Source organism: Pseudophryne corroboree, chromosome 2, assembly GCF_028390025.1.
Source record: "Pseudophryne corroboree isolate aPseCor3 chromosome 2, aPseCor3.hap2, whole genome shotgun sequence".
Taxonomy (NCBI): domain Eukaryota; kingdom Metazoa; phylum Chordata; class Amphibia; order Anura; family Myobatrachidae; genus Pseudophryne; species Pseudophryne corroboree.
Genome location: NC_086445.1, coordinates 812,918,870 through 812,937,486, shown reverse-complemented (window position 1 = coordinate 812,937,486; position 18,617 = coordinate 812,918,870). Strand labels below are relative to the sequence as shown.

The 18,617-nt window shown below is 47.3% G+C and overlaps 1 protein-coding gene across 1 annotated transcript in view; it reads left to right on the top strand.

Moving 5' to 3' along the window:
• Positions 1-18,617, top strand: part of MYOG (myogenin) — a 491,596-nt gene that overhangs the window by 218,293 nt on the left and 254,686 nt on the right. The window lies entirely within an intron of this gene.

Below are 18,617 nucleotides of genomic sequence, written 5' to 3'. Positions count from 1 at the left end.
GTAGCACACTGAATGAGCCGAAACTCACATTGTAGCACACTGAATGAGACAAAATTCACATTGTAGCACACTGAATGAGCCAAAATTCACATTGTAGGACACTGAATGAGCCGACATTCAAATTGTAACACACTGAATGAGCCGAAATTCACATTGTAGCACACTGAATGAGCCGACATTCACATTGTAACACACTGAATGAGCCGACATTCACATTGTAGCACACTGAATGAGCCGAAATTCACATTGTAGCACACTGAGTGAGCCGACATTCACATTGAAGCACACTGAATGAGCCGACATTCACATTGTAGCACACTGAATGAGCCGAAACTCACATTGTAGCACACTGAATGAGCCGACATTCACATTGTAGCACACTGAATGAGCCGACATTCACATTGTAGCACACTGAATGAGCCGAAACTCACATTGTAGCACACTGAATGAGCCGACATTCACATTGTAGCACACTGAATGAGCCGACATTCACATTGTAGCACACTAAATGAGCCGAAACTCACATTGTAGCACACTGAATGAGCCGAAACTCACATTGTAGCACACTGAATGAGCCGAAACTCACATTGTAGCACACTGAACGAGCCGACATTCACATTGTAGCACACTGAATGAGCCGACATTCACATTGTAGCACACTGAATGAGCCGAAATTCACATTGTAGCACACTGAATGCTACAATGCAACATGTGGGAGCCCAATTGTGGGGGAGGGGGGGAAAGGAGAGATGAACCTAGGTACAAGATGCAGGGGGGGGGGGGGGGAGAAGTGGGAGCCTAATAGCTGTGGGGGAGCTGGTAATAAGAAGAGGCAGCAGCGGGGGGGGGAGATGACCCTAGGTACAAAATGCAGGAGGGGGGAGGGGGGGAGCAGCGGGAGCCTAATAGCTGTGGGGGAGCTGGTAATGAGAGGCAGCAGCAGAGGGGGGGGGAGCAGAGGGGGGGGGGGGGGTTTGAAGAAATTAACCTAGGTACAGGATTACTAGATGCAGGAGGGGGGGGGGGGGGAGTTGAAGCAGGAGCCCAATAGCTGTGGAGGCAGCAGAAGGTTCTGATGAGATGCGGCCGGGAGCCAGTCGCGGGATTGCGGAGGGGGGGGGGGGGGGGGGAGAGAGGCGCAGATAAAAATTTGCTCGATTCTAGGGAGAGGCGGCGCCCGATGTGGCAGCAGAGCGGACCAGCGACCAGGCCAGCAGACCCCTTCATGATGATGTGCCCTGTAGTCCGTGGAAGACCATCGCGTGGGGGAGCGGCGGATCGTCTGCTCACATAACGTGGGACTCAGGAGCGCAGGCGGCAGCAGCAGCAGGCTGTGCATTATAACTCATTCCTCAGGAATGAGTATAATGCGCAGCCTGCTGCTGCTGCCGCCTGCGCTCCTGAGTCCCACGTTATGATTCCTCTGTGGGCGGCTCAGCTGTGGGCTATGATCGCAGAGGTGGGGGCCCGGGGGGGGGCGGCTGCACGGCACTGACGGCAGGCCGGGTTGAAGAAGAACTTAAGCAGGCACACACAGACACAGTCAACTCACGTTTGAAGGCACGGCACTGGCAGACAGTCAGACGTGGTGGGCCAGGCGCCAACGAGCTGCTCCTCTTAAAGAATAGGAGGAGTGTGTGTGTGTGTGTTCTCTTTCACTTTCGTTCCGCCCTCCAGTGGTCGCCGCCCCTAGGCAGCTGCCTAAAGCTGCCTAGTGGTAGCGCCGGCCCTGTGTGTATATGAGTGCTTATTTCCCGTAAGCTGCAAGTTTGTATAATTAACTTTTAATATGAAAAAAACAAAACAAAAAAACACTTGAATGATAATATTAAAAAGCTAGAAATATACAAAGGCCTGATTCTGATTCCTATACAAAATGACTGTGGGGTAATTCAAACCTGATCACTAGGGTGCGTTTTTTGCATCCCTGCGATCAGGTAGTCGCTGCCTACATGTGGGATGGTATGGTGTATGTGCAGGTGTGCATTCGCTTTTGCTGCAGAGCTGCACAAACATAAGTTTGTGCAGTCTGTGTGCACTGCCTAGGACTTACTCAGCTGCTGCGATGATCGGGGCCCGAGCTGACGCCAGAAACACTCCCTCCAAATGCCTGGTCCCTCCTGCGTTTTCCAAGACACTGCTTGAAAACGGTCAGTTGCCACCCACAAACGGCCTCTTCCTGTCAATCTCCTTGCGATCGTCGGTGCGTTCGGAATTTTAGCACCATCCCGTCGCTGACCGTCGATCCACGTTGGTGTGGTCCGTCACACCTGTGCATTGCGGTGCAAACACAGCCTAGCGATCAGGCCTGAAGCGGCCCCTGTATTTGCAGGTCCATCTGTGAGCATTGGAAGGGGGACCAGCCATGAGTGGGGGTGGATGGCAACTATGAACAGGGAAGGGCACGAGTTTGGCCATGATTGGCGGAGAGGGATGGATCCCTTCCTGGCAATGCACGCCTGCACATGTGCGGTGAGCAAGTCACGAAGGCCACCCTCACACAGGGCCGTCTCAACAGCAGTGTAGGCCCCTGGACAAAGCAATGCATTGGGGAAATAGGGGTAGCAGTAGCAGTAAAGGTGGGGGGTGCTATCAGCGGCAGCTTTGATATTCCGCAGGCAGTAGGGGGTATTCTATCTTCTCCTCAGAATGTAGGACCTGGGCAGTAATTTCTGCTAATTACTCTTTTACAGCACAGATGGTGGGAGATGGGTCAGGAGGGAGAACACTAAACTGTAGAATGGGGCATTGGGCTTAATGAAGGAGCCCTGGTACATGACTTCCAGGGTGGTAGGGGTGTTTAATACGTAAGGGGAGGGGTGGATAGTGGAGTGGGCTTGATAATCATAATTTTCCAGTGGGAGGGCAGCTCGCTTGACTGCAAATATCTTCAGTTCCTGGAAATAGATTTCTTCTCTTTTAACAGGATAAAAGAACTAGAGAGTCTCACCTTTCAGGAGGTTCTGGGGACATGGGGATCAGAGTTCAGGAGCCAGAGCAATCCACCGCCGAATATCTAAAACTGCATACCAGGCATGTGGCGCTAGAGCAGGGACCAGCTGCTGGAAGGCTGATATCTCTGGTTCTGGGCATAGTAAAGACAAGCTGCCAGTGTCCACTGAAAGGGGAGAGTCCCAGCTTTTGGAGTATACCCTCAGTCAGACAGAACACAAGATATCTCACTTGGAAGAGCAATTAAAATGCTTGGATGGGGACCGCTGCATTAAAGTCGGATATCTTTGGTTCCCCAGGGCCGAATTTCAAAAATCTGGTACCCCTGGAAAAAGGGGACCCTCAGCTATCAGCCTAGGGCCCTTATACTCCTGGGACCCTTGGGAAACTCCCACTGAGCCCATCCACATAATGACCCTCCGCTTACAACCATGACAGGGTTCCAAAGCAATTCCCTTTTAGCACATTGCAGGGACAGGCTCCTAACCAAGTCCCTGTCCCAGGATGTGACTTTTAATAAATTTGGGCAGCACATAATTTTCTTATACCTGGCATTAAGAAATTATAATTATTTGTCTTAAAATCCAATACCCGATAATAAACATGCCTCTATAATATTTTGGTAGGGGAAGATTAATTAGTTGGTGGACCCAAACCACTACCTTGCCTAGGTACCCATGAAGTCTTAATCTGGCTCTGCTACCTTCTGGTGATGTGAGTATCCATTTTAACTAATGCTTGGGTTCGTGTGTGTGCAAGCAGAAATCTGTGCTGCCCATTGGTTTTACTTCAGCGACTGCAACAGCCATCGTTAGTAACTGCACTGGTGTAAGACCCATGCAGGGTCCATGCTGGGTGCAAGAGGTTCACCAGAAACAGGCTGGCCATCCCCGTATGCACAGCTCCCACAAGTCATGGCGGTTTCATGTAATCGCACTGTCATCACCCAGTTCCTGCCCCGAAACGCCATGTTTCACAGAAAGACAAATCTAGCTAAGTTCTATGCGACTCAGAGAACAGGACATGCAGAAGCAAAAGTACATAAAGTCACGCTATGCATGTACGCTGTATGCAAAACCTCGCCGCTTGCGTCCGTGAACAGAGATCTGTCCGAATCAGCCACAATATATTTTATTAGATATGCTCAGATAGATATCACATGCCTTGTTTATCGAGTGTGTGGATAGATTATATTACATGGTTACTTTTTAAACAGCTATGTGTTTATTTATAGAAATAAGCTAGAGGGACTTTTTGATTATAGAGACTAAAAAAATTGTTTACTCATAGTGCAGAGTGAAGTTTCCACAATTATTAGTGACCTTGAAGTGGAAATTTCTACTACAAAGGAACCACCTCCTAAGCTCCTGGCTCATTCCACCTGTTTCTGGACATCCTGTCATTAAGGCCAATGAGCAAAGGCTAATAGTTCTATTTAAGTGTACAATATAACAGTCATTGCTTCTTCGCTGTAGGCAGTGGTGATGATTTCTGTGGTTCGTGAGCATCTGTCAGCTCATTTAATAAGAACATCCTTTGCTAAACATAAATGTAATCCTTAGACATAGCCACATAATGTTACTTCTCTCAGCAGCTGTTCTAGATTGCTTTTATGGAAAATAAGTTAAAAACTGAAAAATAAATTGTATATGAGATGAACCATTGTTTTACTTTACTTCATAAAATACATAAACGCACACTGGGCAGGCGCACCACAGATGCATACGCATACTGTAAGTGTAAATGTACATACGCATAAGTGTAAATGTATATATGTTCAAGGCCAGTGCTAGGCTTTTGCCACTCTCTCTGGCTCCCATCCGGTAAAGAAAAGCATTTAGCTACCGACACAACTGACGGCTTACTGTGCTGAGTCTTCTCTCTTCTCTTCTGAATGGACTTGGCTTACTGTGTTGGCCATATACTGTATGTCTGAAGTATTACAATGCTCTATGGGCCCATGTTTGTACCCAATTGCCTATGCAGCTGCAAATTTTCAAGCTATGGAATTACTAATCATCGCAAGTGAAGTTGCCGCCAAGAAAAGAAGATTGACGCCCATTGATGCCATCACAAACTCATTCGCAAATGCGTACACATATGCAGACTATATGCAATAACGAGGAACATCAACTGCTAGGGAGCCCTATGGCTACGCAGACTGGACATGGCAGTAGCGGCGCAGGTGCTATGATTTTGTATGTACGTGATCGCAGCTTTCGGCATCTACATGCCCCAAAAATGGCCTTGACGTCTGCACTTTTGCTCCCCATTACCTCCCTAAATGGTCCCTTCCTGGCAATTACTCTACAATAAAAATCTCAGTGTGATTGTGAGCACAACAGCACCTTGGCACGTGCACCTTGTGCAATGGTGGCACATGCATAGTGTGCCAATAATCGCTCCGATGCATAAATCTCGGCATTGCATACAAATATGAAATAAGAGCTAAGGGCCTTATTCAGGTCGGATCGCACTAGTGATCCAAACCACAGTTTCCTGATAATCGGGAAACTGCTCAGGCGCAGGGTCCATTCTTCGCATGTGCAGAATGAACCCTGCAATCACATCACTATGAGACTGCCTCCGCCTGAGTGATAGGCAGAGGCTTACGCCGGGAGCGTGGCCCCCATTTTCCAGGATTGACAAAGCCAAGGACTGTGATGCTGTCAGTTTCCTTGGCATCGCTAGCCTCCCTGCGACTTTAAGTCTGAGTGGCGTATCTAGAGAGGAGGGGACCCGTGTGCAGTCTCCATGTGTGAGCCCCCTCCTCTCCTGTAGCTGGCAGCACTGTTAGTGTACTGAGCACTAGAAACTCCGGCACAGTGCCAGAAACTACAGCGCTTGCGCAGGTCTCCAGGAAAATGGCACAGTAGACATTTTCTGCAGACCTGCGACTAATGTTCCTAGATCATACCAGATGATTTTAGAAACAAATGACCCTATAATCCAAAGTAGCTTTCAGCAGCCAATCTGTCCCCAACCAGTACTTCAACTTTTTGTTAGGAAGCTAATTTTGAGCATATTTGCCAAATGCCTCCCAACAGAGTTGGCTAGTCTCCCGGTTCTACCCAATTGCTGACTGAAGTGGGTGGCCAGGAGGTTAAAAGACGTGACCACTGTGATATGCTACTAATTGGGGCCCCGCAACCCCTGTAATATGCCATTAATTGGGGCCCCGCAACCACAGTAATATGCCATTAATTGGGGCCCCGCAATCACTGTAATATGCCATGATTTGGGGACATGCATCACTGTAATATGCCATGAATTGGGACATCGGACAGCGTGGCCACAACGACGAGAATACAGTGGCATGTCCCCTGACATATGGCGGGGTTTGCCTCTTTTCTCAGAGGGTGCATCGAGAATGTCTTTAAGTATGATTTTGCTTAGTCCACAAGAATTAACCGCCTCAATATGACTGTAGCTACCCCTTTTCCTATATGTGAGATCAGGGCCGTTTCTAGACAATTTGGCTCCTAGTGCGAGATTTAAAAATGTGCCCCCCCCCCCCCCCCCCCCATTGCTATAAAAAAAAAATTGCGTCCCCCCCATATAGCTATAAAAAGAAAAAGTATGCGCGCGCCATAGGCACGCGCGTTCCCGACAAGGGTGTGTGGCCTGATTAAAATGGGTGTGGTCTCATTAAAGTGGGAGTGGCCTCATCTGATATCACGCCCACCACAGGGGGGAAAAAATAAAAAAAGTCCCCATTTTACACATTACAGCAGCCAAGTGTCCCCATTTTACACAGCGCGGCAGGCTGGTGTCCCCATTTTACAGAGCGCAGCAGGCAGGTATCCCCATTTTACACAGTGCGGCAGGCAGATATCCCCATTTTACACAGTACGCAGGCAGGTGCCCCCATTTTACAAAGTGCGGCAGGCAGGTATCCCCATTTTACACAGCGCGGCAGGCAGGTGTCCCCATTTTACAAAGCGCGGCAGGCAGGTATCCCCATTTTACACAGTGCGGCAGGCAGGTGCCCCCATTTTACACAGTACGGCAGGCAGGTATCCCCATTTTACACAGTACGGCAGGCAGGTGTCCCCATTTTACACAGTACGCAGGCAGGTGTCCCCATTTTACACAGTGCAGCAGGCAGGTATCCCCATTTTACACAGTGCGGCAGGCAGGTATCCCCATTTTACACAGTGCGGCAGGCAGGTATCCCCATTTTACACAGTGCGGCAGGGAGGTATCCCCATTTAACACAGTGCAGCAGGCAGGTATCCCCATTTTACACAGTGCAGCAGGCAGATCTCCCCATTTTACATAGTGCAGCAGGCAGGTGCCCCCATTTTACACAGTACGCAGGCAGGTATCCCCATTTTACACAGTGCAGCAGGCAGGTATCCCCATTTTACACAGTACGCAGGCAGGTATCCCCATTTTACACAGTGCAGCAGGCAGGTATCCCCATTTTACACAGTACGCAGGCAGGTATCCCCATTTTACACAGTGCAGCAGGCAGGTATCCCCTTTTTACACAGTGCAGCAGACAGGTATCCCCATTTTGCACAGTGCAGCAGGCAGGTATCCCCATTTTACACAGTGCGGCAGGCAGGTTCCCAGTGCGGCAGGCAGGTGTCAAGTGGTGGGGGGGAAGGAAGGAGGAGAGAGATAGATATACTTACATGTTCCCGCTCTTCGGGTCCCGCCGCCTCATGTTCCTCGCGCCGGCCGCCGCCGCCTCCTTCCAGGCTTCTCTCCTCCCTCTCCCCGAGCGCTCCCGAGCGCTCCTGCTCGGGGGGCGGGGCTTCGCGGAATGACGCGTTTGCGTCATGACGTCACAACGCAAACGCGTCATTCCACGAAACTCCGCTCCCCCGAGCAGGAGCGCTCGGGGAGAGGGAGGAGAGGGGAAACAAGTACACACAAAGTGCCGCGGCGGGCGCCCCGTGCGGTTGCACGGCTCGCCCGCCGCTAGAAACGGCACTGCGTGAGATTAACAGAGCAGATATGAATGGATGGGTGGATGGTAACAGATACAAACCCACTGCAAGCAGCCGTCTTTCTTTGTTTTCTGAATTGAGAGCAATGCAATAGAAGGAGTAACTTTGGGGGTAATTCCAAGTTGATCGCAGCAGGAATTTTGTTAGCAATTGGGCAAAACCATGTGCACTGCAGGGGAGGCAGATATAACATGTGCAGAGAGAGATAGATTTGGGTGGGTTATTCTGTTTCTGTGCAGGGTAAATACTGGCTGCTTTATCTTTACACTGCAAATTAGATTTCAGTTTGAACACACCCCACCCAAATCTAACTCTCTCTGCACATGTTATATCTGCCTCCCCTGCAGTGCACATGGTTTTGCCCAACTGCTAAAAAAATTTCCTGCTGCGATCAACTTGGAATTACCCCCATTGCACCTTGGCAAAACTTTGTTGCACTGTACAGTTGGTGCAGCAGATATAAAATATTCAGAGAGATTTAGAGTTGGGGGGGTAGCTTTGGCCGATCATCAGTGACGGTAACTGGCGGCAATATGAATAGTTGCATAAAACGCCTGGTTTAGAATTTATTTCTGTTGCTACTATAAAACTGTATGTCAGAGTTGCCAGTGAGCCGCAGCTCTGCCAACTTAGTAAATTTACTCCTTAGTGTCATTTTAATCTATTACAGTATATTAAAATCTTTACTTCTTTTCTGCACGTAGTGTAGTCATATTTTACAGAATATCGTTTTTCTGAATGAATCAGCACTCCATATTAATAAAGCAGTAAATTATGTTTGGCTACAATAGAAAACAACTATTAATATGTCAAAATACAGAACCATTTTTATTTTTAGGAATATAAAGTACATAGGAGCACATTTTTATTAGAGATGTGCACTTGAAATTTTTCGGGTTTTGTGTTTTGGTTTTGGGTTCGGTTCCGCGGCCGTGTTTGCGTTCGACCGCGTTTTGGCAAAACCTCACCGAATTTTTTTTGTCGGATTCGGGTGTGTTTTGGATTCGGGTGTTTTTTTCAAAAAACCCTAAAAAAACAGCTTAAATCATAGAATTTGGGGGTCATTTTGATCCCAAAGTATTATTAACCTCAATAACCATAATTTCCACTCATTTTCAGTCTATTCTGAACACCTCACACCTCACAATATTATTTTTAGTCCTAAAATTTGCACCGAGGTCGCTGGATGACTAAGCTAAGCGACCCTAGTGGCCGACACAAACACCTGGCCCATCTAGGAGTGGCACTGCAGTGTCACGCAGGATGGCCCTTCCAAAAAACACTCCCCAAACAGCACATGACGCAAAGAAGAAAAAAAGAGGCGCAATGAGGTAGCTGTGTGAGTAAGCTAAGCGACCCTAGTGGCCGACACAAACACCTGGCCCATCTAGGAGTAGCACTGCAGTGTCACACAGGATGGCCCTTCCAAAAAACACTCCCCAAACAGCACATGACGCAAAGAAGAAAAAAAGAGGCGCAATGAGGTAGCTGTGTGAGTAAGCTAAGCGACCCTAGTGGCCGACACAAACACCTGGCCCATCTAGGAGTGGCACTGCAGTGTCACGCAGGATGGCCCTTCCAAAAAACACTCCCCAAACAGCACATGACGCAAAGAAGAAAAAAAGAGGCGCAATGAGGTAGCTGTGTGAGTAAGCTAAGTGACCCTAGTGGCCGACACAAACACCTGGCCCATCTAGGAGTGGCACTGCAGTGTCACGCAGGATGGCCCCTCCAAAAAACACTCCCCAAACAGCACATGACGCAAAGAAGAAAAAAAGAGGCGCAATGAGGTAGCTGTGTGAGTAAGCTAAGCGACCCTAGTGGCCGACACAAACACCTGGCCCATCTAGGAGTGGCACTGCAGTGTCACGCAGGATGGCCCTTCCAAAAAACACTCCCCAAACAGCACATGATGCAAAGAAGAAAAAAAGAGGCGCAATGAGGTAGCTGTGTGAGTAAGCTAAGCGACCCTAGTGGCCGACACAAACACCTGGCCCATCTAGGAGTGGCACTGCAATGTCACGCAGGATGGCCCTTCCAAAAAACACTCCCCAAACAGCACATGACGCAAAGAAGAAAAAAAGAGGCGCAATGAGGTAGCTGTGTGAGTAAGCTAAGCGACCCTAGTAGCCGACACAAACACCTGGCCCATCTAGGAGTGGCACTGCAGTGTCACGCAGGATGGCCCTTCCAAAAAACACTCCCCAAACAGCACATGACGCAAAGAAGAAAAAAAGAGGCGCAATGAGGTAGCTGTGTGAGTAAGCTAAGCGACCCTAGTGGCCGACACAAACACCAGGCCCATCTAGGAGTGGCACTGCAGTGTCACGCAGGATGGCCCTTCCAAAAAACACTCCCCAAACAGCACATGACGCAAAGAAAAATGAAAGAAAAAAGAGGTGCAAGATGGAATTGTCCTTGGGCCCTCCCACTCACCCTTATGTTGTATAAACAGGACATGCACACTTTAACCAACCCATCATTTCAGTGACAGGGTCTGCCACACGACTGTGACTGAAATGACGGGTTGGTTTGGACCCCCACCGAAAAAGAAGCAATTAATCTCTCCTTGCACAAACTGGCTCTACAGAGGCAAGATGTCCACCTCATCATCATCCTCCGATATATCACCGTGTACATCCCGCTCCTCACAGATTATCAATTCGTCCCCACTTGAATCCACCATCTCAGCTCCCTGTGTACTTTGTGGAGGCAATTGCTGCTGGTCAATGTCTCCACGGAGGAATTGATTATAATTCATTTTAATGAACATCATCTTCTCCACATTTTCTGGAAGTAACCTCGTACGCCGATTGCTGACAAGGTGAGCGGCGGCACTAAACACTCTTTCGGAGTACACACTTGTGGGAGGGCAACTTAGGTAGAATAAAGCCAGTTTGTGCAAGGGCCTCCAAATTGCCTCTTTTTCCTGCCAGTATAAGTACGGACTGTCTGACGTGCCTACTTGGATGCGGTCACTCATATAATCCTCCACCATTCTTTCAATGGGGAGAGAATCATATGCAGTGACAGTAGACGACATGTCCGTAATCGTTGTCAGGTCCTTCAGTCCGGACCAGATGTCAGCATCAGCAGTCGCTCCAGACTGTCCTGCATCACCGCCAGCGGGTGGGCTCGGAATTCTGAGCCTTTTCCTCGCACCCCCAGTTGCGGGAGAATGTGAAGGAGGAGATGTTGACAGGTCGCGTTCCGCTTGACTTGACAATTTTCTCACCAGCAGTTCTTTGAACCCCAGCAGACTTGTGTCTGCCGGAAAGAGAGATCCAAGGTAGGTTTTAAATCTAGGATCGAGCACGGTGGCCAAAATGTAGTGCTCTGATTTCAACAGATTGACCACCCGTGAATCCTTGTTAAGCGAATTAAGGGCTCCATCCACAAGTCCCACATGCCTAGCGGAATCGCTCCCTTTTAGCTCCTCCTTCAATGCCTCCAGCTTCTTCTGCAAAAGCCTGATGAGGGGAATGACCTGACTCAGGCTGGCAGTGTCTGAACTGACTTCACGTGTGGCAAGTTTAAAAGGTTGCAGAACCTTGCACAACGTTGAAATCATTCTCCACTGCGCTTGAGACAGGTACATTCCACCTCCTATATCGTGCTCAATTGTATAGGCTTGAATGGCCTTTTGCTGCTCCTCCAACCTCTGAAGCATATATAGGGTTGAATTCCACCTCGTTACCACTTCTTGCTTCAGATGATGGCAGGGCAGGTTCAGGCGTTTTTGGTGGTGCTCCAGTCTTCTGTACGTGGTGCCTGTACGCCGAAAGTGTCCCGCAATTCTTCTGGCCACCGACAGCATCTCTTGCACGCCCCTGTCGTTTTTAAAAAAATTCTGCACCACCAAATTCAAGGTATGTGCAAAACATGGGACGTGCTGGAATTTGCCCATATTTAATGCACACACAATATTGCTGGCGTTGTCCGATGCCACAAATCCACAGGAGAGTCCAATTGGGGTAAGCCATTCCGCGATGATCTTCCTCAGTTGCCGTAAGAGGTTTTCAGCTGTGTGCGTATTCTGGAAACCGGTGATACAAAGCGTAGCCTGCCTAGGAAAGAGTTGGCGTTTGCGAGATGCTGCTACTGGTGCCGCCGCTGCTGTTCTTGCGGCGGGAGTCCATACATCTACCCAGTGGGCTGTCACAGTCATATAGTCCTGACCCTGCCCTGCTCCACTTGTCCTCATGTCCGTGGTTAAGTGGACATTGGGTACAGCTGCATTTTTTAGGACACTGGTGAGTCTTTTTCTGACGTCCGTGTACATTCTCGGTATCGCCTGCCTAGAGAAGTGGAACCTAGATGGTATTTGGTAACGGGGGCACACTACCTCAAGAAATTGTCTAGTTCCCTGTGAACTAACGGCGGATACCGGACGCACGTCTAACACCAACATAGTTGTCAAGGCCTCAGTTATCCGCTTTGCAACAGGATGACTGCTGTGATATTTCATCTTCCTTGCAAAGGACTGTTGGACAGTCAATTGCTTGGTGGAAGTAGTAAAAGTGGGCTTACGACTTCCCCTCTGGGATGACCATCGACTCCCAGCAGCAACAACAGCAGCGCCAGCAGCAGTAGGCGTTACACGCAAGGATGCATCGGAGGAATCCCAGGCAGGAGAGGACTCGTCAGAATTGCCAGTGACATGGCCTGCAGGACTATTGGCATTCCTGGGGAAGGAGGAAATTGACACTGAGTGAGTTGGTGGGGTGGTTTGCATGAGCTTGGTTACAAGAGGAAGGGATTTACTGGTCAGTGGACTGCTTCCGCTGTCGCCCAAAGTTTTTGAACTTGTCACTGACTTATGATGAATGCGCTGCAGGTGACGTATAAGGGAGGATGTTCCGAGGTGGTTAACGTCCTTACCCCTACTTATTACAGCTTGACAAAGGCAACACACGGCTTGACAAATGTTGTCCGCATTTCTGTTGAAATACTTCCACACCGAAGAGCTGATTTTTTTGGTATTTTCACCAGGCATGTCAACGGCCATATTCCTCCCACGGACAACAGGTGTCTCCCCGGGTGCCTGACTTAAACAAACCACCTCACCATCAGAATCCTCCTTGTCAATTTCCTCCCCAGCGCCAGCAACACCCATATCCTCCTCATCCTGGTGTACTTCAACACTGACATCTTCAATCTGACTATCAGGAACTGGACTGCGGGTGCTCCTTCCAGCACTTGCAGGGGGCGTGCAAATGGTGGAAGGCGCATGCTCTTCACGTCCAGTGTTGGGAAGGTCAGGCATCGCAACCGACACAATTGGACTCTCCTTGTGGATTTGGGATTTCGAAGAACGCACAGTTCTTTGCGGTGCTTTTGCCAGCTTGAGTCTTTTAATTTTTCTAGCGAGAGGCTGAGTGCTTCCATCCTCATGTGAAGCTGAACCACTAGCCATGAACATAGGCCAGGGCCTCAGCCGTTCCTTGCCACTCCGTGTGGTAAATGGCATATTGGCAAGTTTACGCTTCTCCTCCGACAATTTTATTTTAGATTTTTGAGTCCTTTTTTTACTGATATTTGGTGTTTTGGATTTTACATGCTCTGTACTATGACATTGGGCATCGGCCTTGGCAGACGACGTTGCTGGCATTTCATCGTCTCGGCCATGACTAGTGGCAGCAGCTTCAGCACGAGGTGGAAGTCGATCTTGATGGATAGATACTAGTATACTTATGGATGGACGAGCGACTGCCGACACAGAGGTAGCTACACCCGTGGACTACCGTACTGTGTCTGCTGCTAATATAGACTGGATGATAATGAGATAAAATTAAAATATATATATATATCACACTAGTACTGCAGCCGGACAGGTATATATTATGTAATGACGGACCTGCTGGACACTGTCTGTCAGACTCAGCACTGCAGACTCCTAAAGTAAGCTACTAGTATCAAGAAGATAGAAAAAATAAATAAACCACGGGTAGGTGGTATACAATTATGGATGGACGAGCGACTGCCGACACAGAGGTAGCTACAGCCGTGGACTACCGTACTGTGTCTGCTGCTAATATAGACTGGATGATAATGAGATAAAATTAAAAAATATATATATATATCACACTAGTACTGCAGCCGGACAGGTATATATTATGTAATGACGGACCTGCTGGACACTGTCTGTCAGACTCAGCACTGCAGACTCCTAAAGTAAGCTACTAGTATCAAGAAGATAGAAAAAAAAATAAACCACGGGTAGGTGGTATACAATTATGGATGGACGAGCGACTGCCGACACAGAGGTAGCTGCAGCCGTGGACTACCGTACTGTGTCTGCTGCTAATATAGACTGGATGATAATGAGATAAAATTTAAATATATATATATATATCACACTAGTACTGCAGCCGGACAGGTATATATTATGTAATGACGGATCTGCTGGACACTGTCTGTCAGCACTGCAGACTCCTAAAGTAAGCTACTAGTATCAAGAAGATAGAAAAAAATAATAAACCACGGGTAGGTGGTATACAATTATGGATGGACGAGCGACTGCCGACACAGAGGTAGCTACAGCCGTGGACTACCGTACTGTGTCTGCTGCTAATATAGACTGGATGATAATGAGATAAAATTTAAATATATATATATATCACACTAGTACTGCAGCCGGACAGGTATATATTATGTAATAACGGACCTGCTGGACACTGTCTGTCAGACTCAGCACTGCAGACTCGTAAAGTAAGCTACTAGTATCAAGAAGATAGAAAAAAAAAATAAACCACGGGTAGGTGGTATACAATTATGGATGGACGAGCGACTGCCGACACAGAGGTAGCTACAGCCGTGGACTACCGTACTGTGTCTGCTGCTAATATAGACTGGATGATAATGAGATAAAATTAAAATATATATATATATCACACTAGTACTGCAGCCGGACAGGTATATATTATGTAATGATGGACCTGCTGGACATTGTCTGTCAGACTCAGCACTGCAGACTCCTAAAGTAAGCTACTAGTATCAAGAAGATAGAAAAAATAAATAAACCACGGGTAGGTGGTATACAATTATGGATGGACGAGCGACTGCCGACACAGAGGTAGCTACAGCCGTGGACTACCGTACTGTGTCTGCTGCTAATATAGACTGGATGATAATGAGATAAAATTAAAATATATATATATATCACACTAGTACTGCAGCCGGACAGGTATATATTATGTAATGACGGACCTGCTGGACACTGTCTGTCAGCACTGCAGACTCCTAAAGTAAGCTACTAGTATCAAGAAGATAGAAAAAAAAAAACACGGGTAGGTGGTATACAATTATGGATGGACGAGCGACTGCCGACACAGAGGTAGCTACAGCCGTGGACTACCGTACTGTGTCTGCTGCTATTATATAGACTGGATGATAATGAGATAAAATTTAAATATATATATATATATATATATATATATATCACACTAGTACTGCAGCCGGACAGGTATATATTATGTAATGACGGACCTGCTGGACACTGTCTGCAGAATGCGTTTATAAAAACACCACACGACGAGTGTTTAACTTTTTCAGGCAGACAATCACAATATACTGGTGGTCAGCAGACAATCACAATACTGGTGGTCAGTGGTCACTGGTCAGTCACACTGGCAGTGGCACTCTGGCAGCAAAAGTGTGCACTGTACTTAAAATATGTAATCCTGCTATAACTGCTCCCCAGTCTCCCCCACAATTAAGCTGTGTGAGCAGTGAGCACTCAGCACAGTCAGATAATGATATACAGTATATGATGCAGCACACTGGGCTGAGCACAGATATGGTATGTGTGACTGTGTCACACTGTGTATCGTTTTTTTTCAGGCAGAGAACGGATTAATTAAACTGGTGGCACTGGTCACTGGTCACACTATCAGCAGCAAGTAGTACTCCTCCTATATGCTCCCCAAAATTTGTGTCTCTCTCTAGTACTAGTCACTCTAAACGGAGAGGACGCCAGCCACGTCCTCTCCCTATCAATCTCAATGCACGTGTGAAAATGGCGGCGACGCACGGCTCCTTATATAGAATCCGAGTCTCGCGATAGAATCCGAGCCTCGCGAGAATCCGACAGCGGGATGATGACGTTCGGGTTAACCGAGCAAGGCGGGAAGATCCGAGTCGCTCGGCCCCGTGTAAAAAAAACTGAAGTTCGGGCGGGTTCGGATTCCGAGGAACCGAACCCGCTCATCTCTAATTTTTATATCCTTAATAAAGACTCTTGAATGGAATATGATGTTAAATTGTTTAGCTATCTTTTTCTTATAGCTACAGTTTCACAGTTTCATATTCGTCCACACATTTATAGAATATCACAGTATTAGTCTGTGAAACCACTTGAACTAGCCTGACTACAGTGCGTGCGCCAGACACATTAAAGGCTAACAAATGGCAGTATGGACCAGTACAGTAGTCTTCAATTGGTCTGCACTGTCACACTCGTGCTAGGTTGCGCACTCTAGAGATGATCGCAGCAGCAAATTTGTTAGCAGTTGGGCAAAACCATGGGGGTCATTCCGAGTTGATCGCTCGCTAGCAGTTTTTAGCAGCTGTGCAAACGCATGTGCAGCCGAGCTCTGCAAAAACAGTTTGTGCAGTTTCTGAGTAGCTCTGAACCTACTCAGCACTTGCTATCACTTCAGCCTATTCGTGTCCGGATTTCACGTCATACACCCGCCCAGCTAACGCCCAGCCACGTCTGCGCTTTTTCAGATACGCCTGCGTTTTAGCAGACACTCCCTGAAAACAGTCAGTTGACACCCAGAAACGCCCCCTTCCTGTCAATCTTCTTGCAGACGTCAGTGCAAAGGAAAACTTCGCTAGAACCTGAGCACAACCACAAAGAGCTTTGTACCCGTACATCACACGTGCGCATTGCGGGCCATACGCATGTGCATAAATGCCGTTTTTTTTCACCTGATCGCTGCGCTGTGAAAATCGGCAACGAGTGATCAACTCGGAATGACCCCCCCATGTGCATTGCAGGTGGGGGCAGATATAACATGTGCAGAGAGAGCTATATTTGGGTGGGGTGTGTTCAATCTGAAATCTAAATTGCAGTGTAAAAATAAAGCAGCCAGTATTTACCCTGCACAGAAACAAAATAACCCTCCCAAATCAAACTCTCTCTGCACATGTTATATCTGCCCCCCCCCCCCCCCCCTCCTGCAGTGCACATGGTTTTGCCCAACTGCTAACAAATTTGCTGCTGCAATCAACTCTGAATTACCCCCTCTGTGCAAACTTTGCCCAAAGCTAGGTGTGTCATCTGGGCAGTGCAGTCATTTTGAATCTGAATGCCCAAAGACACAAAATGTATTATAACTTTCTATCAACCAATAAGACTATATTAAAAACCCCTTCCTTAAAGTAGGTAGAGCAGTGTCGGACTGGAGCATGAAGGGCCCACTGGAGGTATGCAGTGGTAGGGGCCCACGATTAGAGGTGTGGCCAGCCTCCAAAGAGGGTGTGGCCAGCCACCACAGAGGTTTGGCTAACCAATATAGAGTACCTGGTCTGGACGCCTTGATAATTTGTATAGTAATTAATGCTAGTGCATGCATGATAATGTGCCAGATTAATGACAGCAATGTACTGTAGAGAATACATCATAATCCTGTGCAGTATAAGGTAACATATGCATAATATATAATTCAAGTGCACAGTCCAGAACCTGATCCCTAGAGGAGGAGGACCCCCAGGCATTCCGCACGTGGCATTTAAAAGGGATTTATTTTTATATATATATTTTTTGGGGGGGGGATCTGAGGGGGGGGGGGGGGGGGGATCTGAGCAGACCTGAAAAGGAATGCCCAATGAACTACCTGTTTTCAGGTACCACAATCGCGTTAACTCAGAGGTACGGGAACTTATCAAAGATTCTATGGATTAATGCCCGAAAACTGTTCATTTAATAGGCAAGAATAAGGAGCTCTAAATGAATAGCCCCGGACATTAAACCTCAAGGCTACCGCTCTTTTTCACGCCTTTTAAATTAGCTAGTCTAATTGAATTCCCCACATAAGCTTTAAGATTGACTTCGTAAATAAAATAAAAATAGTAACTGTCAAAAGAAATAGATAAAAATAAGTAAAAATTACATGTTGACCACTGAATGATTTATTGAAAGATTGAAGCATTTTTTTTATTCATTATCTTCTATTATGCCATCCAGAGATGGCATACCAGAAAATGTACCTCAACAATACTTGTTACATAGATATGTAAGTCCCAAAACTGTAACCCACCATACAGTACCTGAGACAATGGACAACTGTGGATAAAGGTGAATGACTTTGAATAAAGTACTCTGTAAGCATATTCATAAATCAATCAATCAATCACAAAAGTAATATATTTTAAATGTGTCACCTTCCAGGTAGTGCTGGTGTCTACTATGGGATTGGGCTAGGCATCACCCTCCCATTTCAGATATATGCACCCCCATTCAGACATGGTATCCCCACTACTTCTTACCATAGGACAGAGTTTCCCAAACTCCACTATTACAGTACAGGTTTTAAAGATATCCATGCTTGAGACAGGTGATTTAATTAGTACATCAGAAAAATTGATTTAAACATCTGGACACAAGCATGGATATCCTTAAAACCTGGACTGTAATAGCGAAGCTTGGGAAACTCTGCCTCAGGGACATTCTCTGATCCTCCTGGATGTGGTGTTTGGCTG